Genomic DNA, 13,233 nt, shown 5'->3' on the forward strand with positions numbered 1-13,233 from the left:
TACTTTTAATAGGAAACAAAACAATTTTAATATAATTGATAACCTTTTTACAAAATTCAATTCAATTCAAAATAGACTTAAATACACACTCGAAATAGAAACCAATAAACAAATTAATTTTCTCAATCTCACCATATATAAAACAGGTACTAAAAAAGGAACTAAGATCTATAGAAAACATACACACACAGGGAAATTCCTACATTTTACATCACACCACCCTTTCAACATAAAAAAAATCCGTTCTCTATAACCAAATCTACAACGCCATTAAATTCGGCACCTAACAAGACGACCTATCCAATGAGTTACAATATCTCACAAAAAAATTCATAGCCAGAAATTACCCTCCAAAATTAATCCAACATACCATTTCCATCGCAAAAAATAATATTAGTAACCCCATAAAACACATCATAAATAGTAAAACAAGTCTTGTCCTTCCTTATCATAGTAATCTTGCAGGACAATTTCGGCGAATATTTGCAGGTACAGACACTCTTATTTTTTTCCACTTATAACAAACTCGGTTTTCAATAAATATAAAGAAACATAAATATCCAACAAGCGAAATGAATAATATTATTTATTTAATAAAATGTCAACACAATTGTAACGCCTATTACGCCTATTGTGGTATTACATTGGTAGTACCACAACCAAATTCGGTTCAACCCAATCATCCAATACCAGAGCATACTATCAACTACGATAGCTTCAGAACTCGACAATTTAGCACTGAACTTACTTTACATGCCCACTCCAACAACCATACTCCCTTAGTTGACTCAGCTGTTACCATATTAAAATTAAAAAACAGTTACAAAATTTTACAATTCGAAGCCCTCATTATAGAATGGTTTCGTCACCACTCCACTCCGATCTAAATATTATAAATGCGAAACTCCCCTTCAATCTTTCTCTGGTTTGGAATCTCACCAATCTGAGATTCCCGCAAGTAACAAAGTGCATCACGGGATTACAAAGTTCTTCTTAAATACAGTACGCGTTCCCTTTTCATTTAACTTGCCAACTGAAGACGTTTTTTAACGAAAGTCCTTCGTCACGACTTTTGGCTTATCCACTATTTAGAATCCCAATTTAACCCAATTTAATGACAACCAAGGACGGAGTTAGTGCACTTCTACTTCCTTGCGCATATTTTAATCCTGTTTCCATTATAATTACTATTTATCCACCCCTTAATATAAGAACCAATCACCTTAAAGCTAGTCACCTCTTGCCATTCAAACCATAACAATTGCAGATCGATCAAGGTGAGTACTGAAAAATTAAGCCCTACCTATTTTTTGAATTTTGTATTACTTAAAAATACAATTCAGAAAACTCTTTGTTATCTGGAAATGGAAGAGCCAGCAGCTTCATGCTACTGGGACAATTACAATCATATTTGGCAAAAAAATAAATGTCTTAATCAGAGCCCATAAACAAAGAAACTTCTAAAGGTCTTGTTGTTCCTTGGGTGTAAAGTAGGCAACCAGGACAAGAACTGGGCTACACACACTACCTGTTCATCAAAACTCAGAATGTGGGTGGATGAAAAGGGATGTTTTATGCCTTTCGCAGTGTCCATGATATGGAGGGAGACAACAAATCATGTCACAGACTGTTACTTCTGTATAGTACCTCCTATTAGAAAAGGGATGAAATTAAGAAAAAGTGGACAGTGATGTACCCAAATATACCATCTGCAATTTGTTCCTTGCCTCACTGTGAAGTACTACCTATTGCTGAACCACCAGACCATTTTTCTGTATACTCTGATGAAGATTAAGACACTGATGAACATAAACTTGATATACACAAAGTAGTACAGCAGCTGTCTACTTCAAAGGTATCCACCATTTTGTCCAAACCTTTATCCTTTTGAACCACATAAAATCACAGAAAGTGAGCATAATGACCTCATCAGGCATCTTAAACTGCCAAAGAATAAGGCAGAGCTTTTGGCCCCGAGGCTAAATCAATGGAATCTTCTACATCATTCTGTGAAAGCGAGAACATCTTGTACTTGAAATAAAGACTATGATAAATTCTATCAAACAGAATGTGAACTCACTGTTTGTAAGGATGTTGATGGTCTAATGGTAGCAATGAACACGGGGCACGTTCCCAATGAATGGCGACTATTTATAGACACTTCTAAGGTTAGCCTTAAGGCTGTGTAATTACACAAAGGAAATATGCTGCCTTCAATACCTCTTGCTTACGTCGTCCACAAATAAGAAACATCTTAGGGGTACACTATCAGAAGTATGAGTGGCAGATATGTGGTGATTTAAAGGTACTTGCCATTTTATTAGGACTACAAAAAGGTTACTCTAAGTATTGTTGCTTTCTCTTCGAGTGGGATAGTCATGCCAAGGATATGCACTAAGAGAAGAGGAGTTGGCCTCAATGAAAATCATTAACACCTGTAATGAAGAACGTAGTATTTGAATCTCTGGAGGAGGTTCAAATAAAGTTTTGCTTCTACCACTCCACATCAAACTACGGCTCATGAAAAATTTTGTGAAGATTATGACAGGCACTTTCTTTGTTTCACAATAAGGCAACTTTTCAAAGACGAAGAATTTGAATGTGCCCTTAGTTACAGCAAGGAATCAGCATGGAAAGCCTTTCGAAATGTTTCAACTGGTTTTCTAGGAAATGTTAAAGCCGGCAATTACAGGTAGCTTGTGGAAGATCTCATTACTTCCTATGAAAAATGGGTGCAACATGTCAGTGAAGATGCATTTCTTGCACTCACACCTGGATTTCTTCCCACCAAACTGCGGTGCCATCAGCGATGAACATGGTGAGTGCTTCCATGAACACATTGCAGCGATGGAACAAAGATACAAAAGCAAATGGAGTGCCGCCATGTTAGCTGATTATTATTGGATGGTGAAAAGGGATGCTCCAGAAGCTGAATACAAGCGAGGCAAAAAGGTCCCGTGTTCGACACAGGTATATTCATAGCTACATCTTACTGCCATATAAATAAAAAATACCTTGTATAAATATAAAAATCTACTTTTTTTCAAAAACAAGAGCCAATTTTCCATTTTAAGCATTATTTCTGTGTTTTAGCACCCCAAATCTATAAAGTAAACTTACTTTCATGCCCATAACAAGTTATGACCCAAAATTTGTTGTTCAGTGTAATTTATAAGCATCACAAGCATTTTTTTTCTCTGCCACCAATCTCATCAGGTCACCTGACATCCATTCAAGTTTAACTTACAAACCTCTAAACAGTAGTACCTTTTACCTCTACATCTGTTTTTCCTTAATTTGAATTTATATCCCCTTAGGTTGGTAATCTGAACAAGTGGAAAAAATCCCACCAGAATTCAGCTTGCTCAATCCATTCAAGGCCTTATACACCTTAATCAGATCACCACGCAGGTGCCTAGTCTCCAGCCATTGCAATTTGCAGAACTTAAGCCTCTCTTGGTAAGGAGATCACTTCATTCCCCTCACCAATCTTGTTGCCCTTCTCTGCACACGCTCAATAAAATCTACATCCTTCCTAAAATGAGGTCTTCGGACCTGTACGCAGTACTCAAGGCGTTGCCTGACCATTGCCACAGAGGGACAACCACCTCCTTTTCTCGGCTAGCAAAATTCCTATATATCATTGACAAAACCACATGAACTGCCCTGACAGCCTGTCTACATTGCTCAGAAAACTTCATATCTGACTGCACAATTACTCCCAGGTCTTTTTCATTTTCTACCACCTTAAGTGTAGTACCACACAGTTGGTACGTTTCTCTGGGGTTACTTTTACCCATATGCAATACTTTGCATTTGTCAAGGTTAAACTTCAGTTGCCACTTCTTAGCCCATCTGCCCAAATTTTCTAGATCCTGTTGCAGTAGCACATTGCCATTACTATCATTAACAACCCTGCCAACCTTTGTATCATCTGCAAACTTGGACACTAAGCCTGATATACCTTCATCAATATCATTGATAAATATACAAAACAACAGTGGACCCAACACCGAACCCTGTGGAACTCCACTAATAACATTAGTCCACGAAGAGCAGCACCCAATGATTACCATCCTCTGTCTTCTCCCACTCAACCATCCTTTTATCCATTGTAGCAATTTACTCTTAATACCATTCTGGTCAAATTTGTATGATAGTCTTCCATGCGCAACAGTGTCAAAAGCTTTCCTGAAATCCAAGTATATGATATCAAAATTATTTTTTGCATCCAGTTCCTTTGTAACCACATCATAATAACCAATCAAATTTGTCAGACAAGGTTTTCCCTTAACAAACCCATGCTGTGTCTGAATTATTGCTGCAGTCTTGTCTAGATGATCCTGCAATGCATCTTTAATCAGTGACTCCATTATTTTACCCGGAATAGGAGTTGAACTAACCGGTCTGCAATTACTTGTGTCACGCTTCAATTCCCCTTTGTGAACTGGGGACACATTTGCACATCTCCAGTCCGTGGGGACCTCCTCCGAGTCCAAGGATGCTCTCATACTTATGGCTAAGGGTTTGCTTAGTTGCTTTGCCGCCTCCTATAATATAACTGGATTGATCCCATCAACCCCAAATGCCTTTCTTATGTTTAACTTCAACAATTTCTCCTCCACTTTGCTCTCTGTTATTACAAAATCATTAAGCACCCTGCTACAATTTGATAACCTTCTGCCATTTTCAAACCTTATTAACTCCTCATGTGTGAATGTAGATGCAAAATACTCATTCAGTGTGTTTGTTATCTGAGCAGGATCATCAACAGTTGTACCATCAATATCAAGTGGACCAATCAGATTCATCCCCTTCCTTTTAGAGTTTATATAAGTAAAGAAATCCTTGCTGTTTTTCTTAGCATCCTTTGCCAAAGATTTCTCGTAATCTGCCTTCACCTGCCTAACCTCCTTTATGACTTGATTACAGACTAGCTTATATATATGGCCATAGGCTTCTGTGTCGCCTGATAATTTATATGCATCACATGCATTTTTCTTCTGTCACGAGCCTCATTAGTTCATTTGATAACCATTTAGGCCTCAACCTTGAACAATATTTCTTAATTGATATGAAACTTTTAGTAGCTTCCACGATTAATTCCTTGAATGCTTGCCACTTATAATTTGCTGTTTGTAACGTCATCAGTTGATCAGAATTTAAAAACTGAGAACACTGTACTCACCTTTATGGAAGCAAAAACCCTTTCTGTTACCCCTGATGGTAATTATATCTTTAAGTAAAACCCACATCAGTACACTGTGATCACTGCCACCTAGTGGTTTGTTTATCTGCAAATTCTTAATACACGAATTATCACTGCTGATAACCAGATCAAGAGTATTACCCTCTCTGTTTGCCTCTCAAACATGCTGCTGCAGAAAGCAATCATCCAATAAATCCACAAAAATCTTACTAGTGTGCAAGTGACCAACCCACAAGTTCCAGTCAATATCTGGGAAGTTAAAATCTCCCATTATAAGACATTCTGATTTACTAGCCCACTCTATTTCTCTGTACAATTGTTCACTGTACTCATTCGGAGTCATTAGGCCTATAACACACTCCTACTCTTATTTTTGCTTTCCCAGTGCTTATGTCGCACCAAACAGATTCGACATTGCATTGTCCACCAACATCAATTGGATGCACTTCCTTTGATTTTATGTGTTTCTTAACTAACAGCATAACCCCTCCTCCCTTCCTGTCCTGTCTATCCTTCCTGTACACATTATACTCCCCAGATTCCAATTCTGCATTCCGAATATCTGTGTGACGCCACGTCTCTGATATCCTAACAATATCTGCCTTTGATGTCTTGATCAACACTTCAAATTCATCAAATTTATTTACTATACTTCTAGCATTGGTATACTTCTAAGCATATTACTTAACCGATATCCCAATATTGCAACAAAAATTACTGAAATATAGTATTAGGGGAAAATCAATAAACTTTTAGCATGTTATATCACCCAAAGAAAAATAATAATTGAAGTTGAAAATACAAAAGGAAAATCATATAATATAAAGAGAGGAGTATTCAGGGCACTCATGCAGGGCCTATAATGTTCAATATATATATAAATGACATATCTGAGGTAATTAAGAATTCCTTTATACAAATTTATAAAGGAATTTATGATTGGAAAGAATTTAACAAAAACGACTAATGATTTACAGCAGGATGTAATACATTTGCAAACTTAGCTACATGATAATAAATTAGCATTCAGGGTTGAAAACACAAAATTTTTGGTAATTAGACCTCATCAAATAGTAGATAGTCATCCTTCTATTAAATAACATAAACGTGAATGCCTTCATGATCAGAATTTTCAGAATTGCAAATGTCAAACTGTGGTAGAAGTTTCAAATCATTGTTACCTTGGGTTGTGGATTGACTACAGTCTAAGTTGGGCAATTCATATAACAAATTTGTACAAAAAAATGAGACTTTATGTGTACTTTTTTTACTACATTAAGAATAAGTTAAATCTTAGAACAACAGTTAACTTATATCATGCATTGGTGGACTCCCAACTCAATTATTTAGTAAATGTATGGCCATGAGCAAATATAACTGAAATAAGGGTAATAAACAACTTAATTAACAGGATTTTGAGACTTTTAATGGGAATAAACATTTGGAATGCTAGGCACCTGTGAGGTGATCTGATCGAGGTGTATAAAGTCTTGAATGGTGTGAGCATGCTTAATGCTGATTGGATTCTTCCTCTTGCTCAGAATAATTGCCTGAGAGGGTATAAATTCAAATTGATGAAGGAAAGTTGCAGGATGGATGTGCGGAAGTTTGCCTTTAACCAGCAGGTGGTTGATTGCTGGAACAAACTTTCATCTGTCGTTGTAGAAGTTGATAGCTTAAATAGATTCAAGGCAGAACTAGACAAACATTTGGAGCAAGTGGATGAGTGAAATAAGGGTTTTGTTTTTTTTTGGCTGATGCTATATAAGCTTGCATTCTTGCATCATGTGCCTTTGCTAATGCTAAGTATAGATGTTTTGTTGCTGTGTTTCTGGCCACTTGGCTATCCAGAAGCATAAGTCACCTGGAGAGAGAGAGATGAATCTGCGTACTTAAAAACACCACGGGAAGGTAGGCCACGAGCCGTCTCAAAAGACTCTGACCCACCTGGTGTTGCCAGAAGGCGAGTCAGGATCCTCTGGGTACCCATTCCAGAGGTGGGGGGGAGAGGAAAAAAACACCAGTGGTGAGGTTTAAAAAACTTAATAAATAAAAAAAGAAAAATTAATAAATAAAATAAAAAAATAATAAAATTAAATTTAAAAAAATAAATAAAAATTTAAAAAATATAAAAAAAATTAAATAAATAAAAAATGGCAGATGTTTCGTCAAACCTATAGTCAAGTTGCTCTAGGTGTTAGTTGTCTTACAACTTTATTCCTTCTCCTCTCAAAGACATTTTTAGCCAAGTTCTGTAAACCTGAAAAGTCGAGACATCGATTAGTAGGTTAGGCTCATTTCCAGGAGAGAAGTTATAAACGTCTGACTTAAGAATATCCCTAATGTCCTCAATACAAGTGACAGGAGAACAACACAACTCCAGGTTTCAACTTTGCCACAAAATCAACAATCTGTTGTTGTTAATCCAAATTTAAACATATTGTCATTAAGGGATCAGTGTCCTGTAATGATGAAAGATGTATACCGATCATTTCAAAACTGTTTAATTCATCAGGAATGTCACATCTGGTATGAAGAACTTAGTTACAATTCCCTGGGAGCAAGTGTCCAAGCGAACCAGCCACTCATTTATTAACTCATTTCAACAACATTGTCTTTCTTTGTCTTTACTATTATTGAAGATAATTCCAAGAAAATTAGCAGAAATCTTTTTCTTTAATCTGAAGCAGAAGGTGGCGTGAATTTCCCTGTTAATAAGGGAAAAGTTGAACAGTGGAAAGTGGGCATACCAAGGTGGAAGGGGCTGCCTTGGTGATTGCACAACATTGCCTACCATGATGTTAAGTTCTCTGAGCAGCTCTTGGACATGAATACCAACGAGATGGTTGGACGTCTGATGGTTGTTATAGAGGTTTTCCCATTGTGGTTGGAAAACAGATGTCCATGTACAGTTTTCTGGCAGGGACTTCAGTTTAAAAGTATATTTTAGTGAAAATTGCTTTTGTCAAAGCGACAGAGACTGCTTTGATGTATAAATTCTAGATAGGGGATGTTCTAAATGCTCCAGTAGTAGGGCAGATGGCTTGAGGGTGAACTGGGTCTAACCACTGCAGTACACTGTTTCTAGCACATGAGTACACTTGGGACCCATGATCTAAATTAGATTAGGCAAGTGCATAACAGAGGCAGAGTAAAATGCAATGGCTACCTCCCAGTTATTAGAGGAGATGGAGTGTAAGATATTCAGCCCCCTTATGCACTTTTGTCTATAGTTCATGGATGAGTGGTAAGAATGTCAACTTATTATCAAATATGAGCCCCAAGAATTTTGTCTCCGGTGCTACTGGAATGATATTTTGTCTGAGCTTGAGTTCTGGTTCAGTAAGGTTCCATTTGCAACAAAAGTGTATGAAAATAGTCTTCCATATCAAAAAAATATCGACACCAGGTGCTCACATTTAAGGAAAGCATCTTGAATAGATGATTCCAACCTTATTAAATGGTCGTGTGTTGACCTGTTTTTTCGGAAGGTACAGTGGATTCTGGAAAGGAGGTCATTTGCTTCCAAATACCACATGGACATTGACCATTCTTTCCAGGATCTTGCACAAGCAGCTTGTCAGGGCAATTGGGCAATAATTGGTCAGACTTTTTGGACCCTTCCCCTGGCTTGGGGAAAAGAAAGCAAGATTGCCTTATGTCAGGAGTCCTGTAATTGATCTTCAAGATAGATCCTGTTGTACAGAAGGAGCAGCCAATCCGTAGATTCAGATGAAAGGTGTTTAATCATCTCATAATGGATGTCATCTTGCCCGATGGCACTTGCCTGGGATTGAGATAGTGCCACTTTCAGTTCCGACTGTGTGAAAGGCTGATTGTATGCCTCACAGCTGCTTGAAAACAACTTCAAAAATGCTGCTTTTCAGCTTTTGTTTTAAAGCCAGAAACTCGGGAGGGGGGGTAAGATGTCTCAGCAAACACTTTAGCAAATGCCTCCCCCCCCTAGAGTGTTCGCAATCGCAGTTGGGTCTGCAATTGCACATTCATTATGTTCCAGGATCGATGTTGTGTATGATGTGTATCTGCCCTTCATTTTCCAGACTATCTCAGGTGAGCTTAGGGGATGTAGTCTGGGTGATGGAAGATGTGAAGCAGATTCATGATTCTGACTGGACATCTAAGGTAATGTACTTTGGCACGTTCGTGTTTGAAGGCTATTAGATTAACTGTGGCAGGATAATGACAAAATATCCCCAACGCCCTGTTTTGAGAATTTCTTGCCTGTGCATTTTCATCATGTCACGTGACAAGTGTATATGAATGTTCGTGTCATGTATGTAGCATTTTTGTGTTTTTTGATGTGATAATTTTCTTTATTCATGCAGCGTACATGATTAAAAACCGTATTGCCACTTAGAGGGATCCTTCCCCTCACATCCAGAACACTTTATTGCAATTTTATTAGAAACGTATCTGAATTCGTCGTCACGTGGCCCGATTTGTCCTGCAGATAGGACAGCTTTTGCCCCCCCTGTAAATTAATCTTTATTTACTTAATTATCCCCTCTTGTTTCCCCTATAATGTATACAGCCCACTTACTAATAACCTGTAGTAATCAATATTCAACAGTATTCTTCCATTTAATTAATAAAAACCAGGGTTTTAAGTTAGCGTTATTTAAACTATCATACGCCGATAAAAGAGAGATATATATTGAAAAAACTCCACTTGTAACTAAGAGAAAATCCACATATGTTTTGTTACTAGGAGCCTACTCCTTACCCAAGAAGTAGCGACTTCAGCTGATAGGGCAGAGAAATTAGCTTGATTATATAAACATCAAGGGTTCTCATGAGATATGGCCATGCTAATGCACGCCCAAAGAGAGAGAGAGCGAGCGAGAGAGACTGTGATTCTCACATGAATAAATTAATACCTTTAGCATGTAACAAGCATTCACACATATCGGGTATCACCCTTCCATTCTGAAAAAGGCAACGAAGAGGGTTTGTTTATAATTCTTAGCTTATCAGATGTGTCGGACATGTGTGGTGATGGGATCATTCCTTTTCCATGACATGTTGTTCAAGTGCTTTGGACATGAGACCTCACTTCGATGTCCAATAAGATGCTGAGATTGAATAAACTTAGGGAGAATCCTCGGGCTTAAATGAGGGCCCTTGAAAGACCTAAGGGAAGAGAAGAGGGTGGAAGAAGCTGTCACTGAACCCGTCTTTGTTCATCACTGAGACAAAGAGAGGAAGAGATGCCAATGCCCAAGTTGCCAAGCTGGTACCGATGTCAGTCTAGAGCGAGAACGCTGAGACCCTTGGTGGAAGAGAAAACAGATTGAGCATCTAAGTCCTAGTCAGAGTAAATGTCATTAGTGAGCAGATGCTTATTTTATGAGTGTGAAAGATGAATTTCTAGACTAACAGTAATTGATTTGAAAATAAGCAAGTTGTTTCCTACCTAAGGAAAACAATAGTGACCAAAATGATTTCTTCCTGGTATTTTTGTGTTTCTTAGTATTTTGTGATTAGTATATTTACGATGGAATATAGGTAACCCCCATGTAACATGGTACTTCTACAGCACAGTTTTGCTCTAACACGATTGATAAATTGCAGCAATCCTCGCACAACACAGCACTCATATAACACTATTTAGCTCTAACATGGTTAGAGAATTGCAAAAACAAAGGCAAAAAAAATACTGTTTTATGCAAACCTTGCATAAAACAGTATTTTTGAGCTTTTATTATGTTGGATGTAATTATGTATTATTATGTTGGATGTAATTTTTCAGCATTTCCATTCTTTTTTGTGAATCCCCGCTGTTGACTCACTAGTCATTATGCAAAAAAAACTTATTGGGAAATCCCCGTGTTAGGTTCTGTACCATTGGAACTTGTTCATGTTTGAGACCATAAAAAATTGTGACTTCGAAGCGTGCAATTCATGGCTTTTACAGTTTCTGTAAGGTTATTTTGGTTCTTATTTGATCTTTTATAAATTTTTCCAGGTATGTATTACTAAACTTTGTTATTAAGAACCATATTTGGAATAATTTCTTTGTTGTGAATTAAATTCCAGCCCTAAATTATGCCTAAGGAAAGTAAAAAAAGTACCACTAAAAAGAAACTTTATTTCTCTAGAATCAAGAGATACAAATTTTGGGTAGTCTTAAAGGAGAAAAGGTATCATACATTGCAAAAAGTTTATATTTAAACGAAGCTACAATCCAAACCATAAAGAAAAATTAACAGAAAATTAGAACCGCTGTTGTACAGGATCTTTCACTTCCACAAATATAACAGCTCGTCACCAAGCGCAAATAATCGAGAAAATGGAAAAAGCACTCAGTATTTGGATCGATGATAGCAGTGAAAAAATGGATCCCATTAGAAGGCAATGAATTAAACAAGAGGCGCTAAAATTTATAACCATTTAAAATAAAATGGAGTCTTCTGCTAACCCAGAGTTTGTTGTCAGTAAAGGTTGGTTTGAGCTATTTATAAACCACTTCTCATTACATAACATAAGAATTCAGGGGAAAAGTGCATCAGCTGATAATGAAGCTGCCAATAAGCAGAGAATTTCAAAAAATTATTGAAGAGCAAGGATACACACCACATCAAGTTTTCAATGCCGAAGTCTTTAGTGGAAAAAAATACCCAACAGAATGTTTATTTCAAAAAAAGAGTAAACTGCACCAGGTTTTAAGGCTTCAAAATATCACGTAACGTTATGTGCAGTAACACATCAGGAGATTACATGATAAAACCTATGCTAGTTTATAGATCCTCTAATCCTCATGCAATAGAAGGTAAATAAAAATGCATTACCGGTATGATGGAAAGCAAATAAAAAAAACTTAGGCAACTGCTGATTTATTTAAAGAATGGTTTCTAAATTGTTTTGTGCCAGCTGTGGAAAACTAAAGTGAAAAAAGCTAGATTTCAAAGTGTTATTACTATTGTATAATGCACCAGGCCATCCAAAAGATTTAAGTCATCCAAATGTTAAAGTAATGTTCCAACTTCTTTACTTCAGCCATAAGATACAACTTCTTTGATTCAGCCATAAGATCAAGGCATTATATCTACCTTTAAAACTCATTACATCAGAAAATTGTTACAATGAATTTTGGAAAAAATTGATTCCAAATCTACTGAAGTGATGGAGTTTGTTTGTTATTTAGGAGCATTAGCAACTAAGGCCATATTGCTAAAGGATATGCGGTGGTCATTCCCTGACCTTTCCGCATCCTCCGTATTTGGTGGTCACGGGCTCGAACCCCGGTCTAATCAAGAAGTGTGTGCTACGCACTGCTGCTCCTGCCCACCTGGTTACGAAGTGATGGAGGCATGGAAACATTTTTCAATTGTGGACTGTATCGGAATCACAGCTTTAGCACTCAGAGAAGTAAACTGTCGACATTAAATGCATGTTGGAAAAAATTGATTCTGAATCTATTTTTATATGGCCAGAGTCAGTTCATTCGGGAAATATGGTTGGGCCGACAGAAAACAGAATTGGTGTGATAGCAGACCTTGCTAAGTTGGTAAGAGGGGAAGGTTTTGATGACAAGACTACCGAAGATGTTCAAGAATTACCAGTAGAAAAAGAGGCTGGCGAAATGGATTTGGTGGAAATGGCATCAGAGGTAAACCATCAATTCAGAGGATGATAGCACAAATGAAAATTCTGAAGTTCCAAATTTTACACTAAAAAGCATAAAGGAAAGCATAAACCTAGCGAAGCAATTAGAATCTTATTTTTTGAATGCAGATCCTTTGACTGAAAGAAACACAAAGTTCAAAAGGGAGCTTCAAAAATGCTTAGCTCCATACCATGAAATTTAGAATGAAGCAAAAGCAACTGAACAAAAGATACCTATCAAGCAAAAGCAAACAAACCCAGATTACTGATTTTTTAAAGAGAGCAGAAGATACATGAAATCTAGATGCTGCAGAACTAAGTTCAGAAGGTGAAGATATTCTGCAACAGAGAAAACGTTCTCATTTGATTGTGCTTAGCAGCAACGAAGAGGAATAAAA

General features: G+C 37.1%; 1 protein-coding gene across 1 annotated transcript in view; it reads right to left on the reverse strand.

The window, feature by feature from the left end:
* PAPLA1 (Phosphatidic Acid Phospholipase A1) overlaps window positions 1-13,233 on the reverse strand; it is a 334,165-nt gene that overhangs the window by 836 nt on the left and 320,096 nt on the right. The window lies entirely within an intron of this gene.

Source organism: Mastigoproctus giganteus, chromosome 11, assembly GCF_048544385.1.
Source record: "Mastigoproctus giganteus isolate SK-2022 chromosome 11, ASM4854438v1, whole genome shotgun sequence".
Taxonomy (NCBI): domain Eukaryota; kingdom Metazoa; phylum Arthropoda; class Arachnida; order Uropygi; family Thelyphonidae; genus Mastigoproctus; species Mastigoproctus giganteus.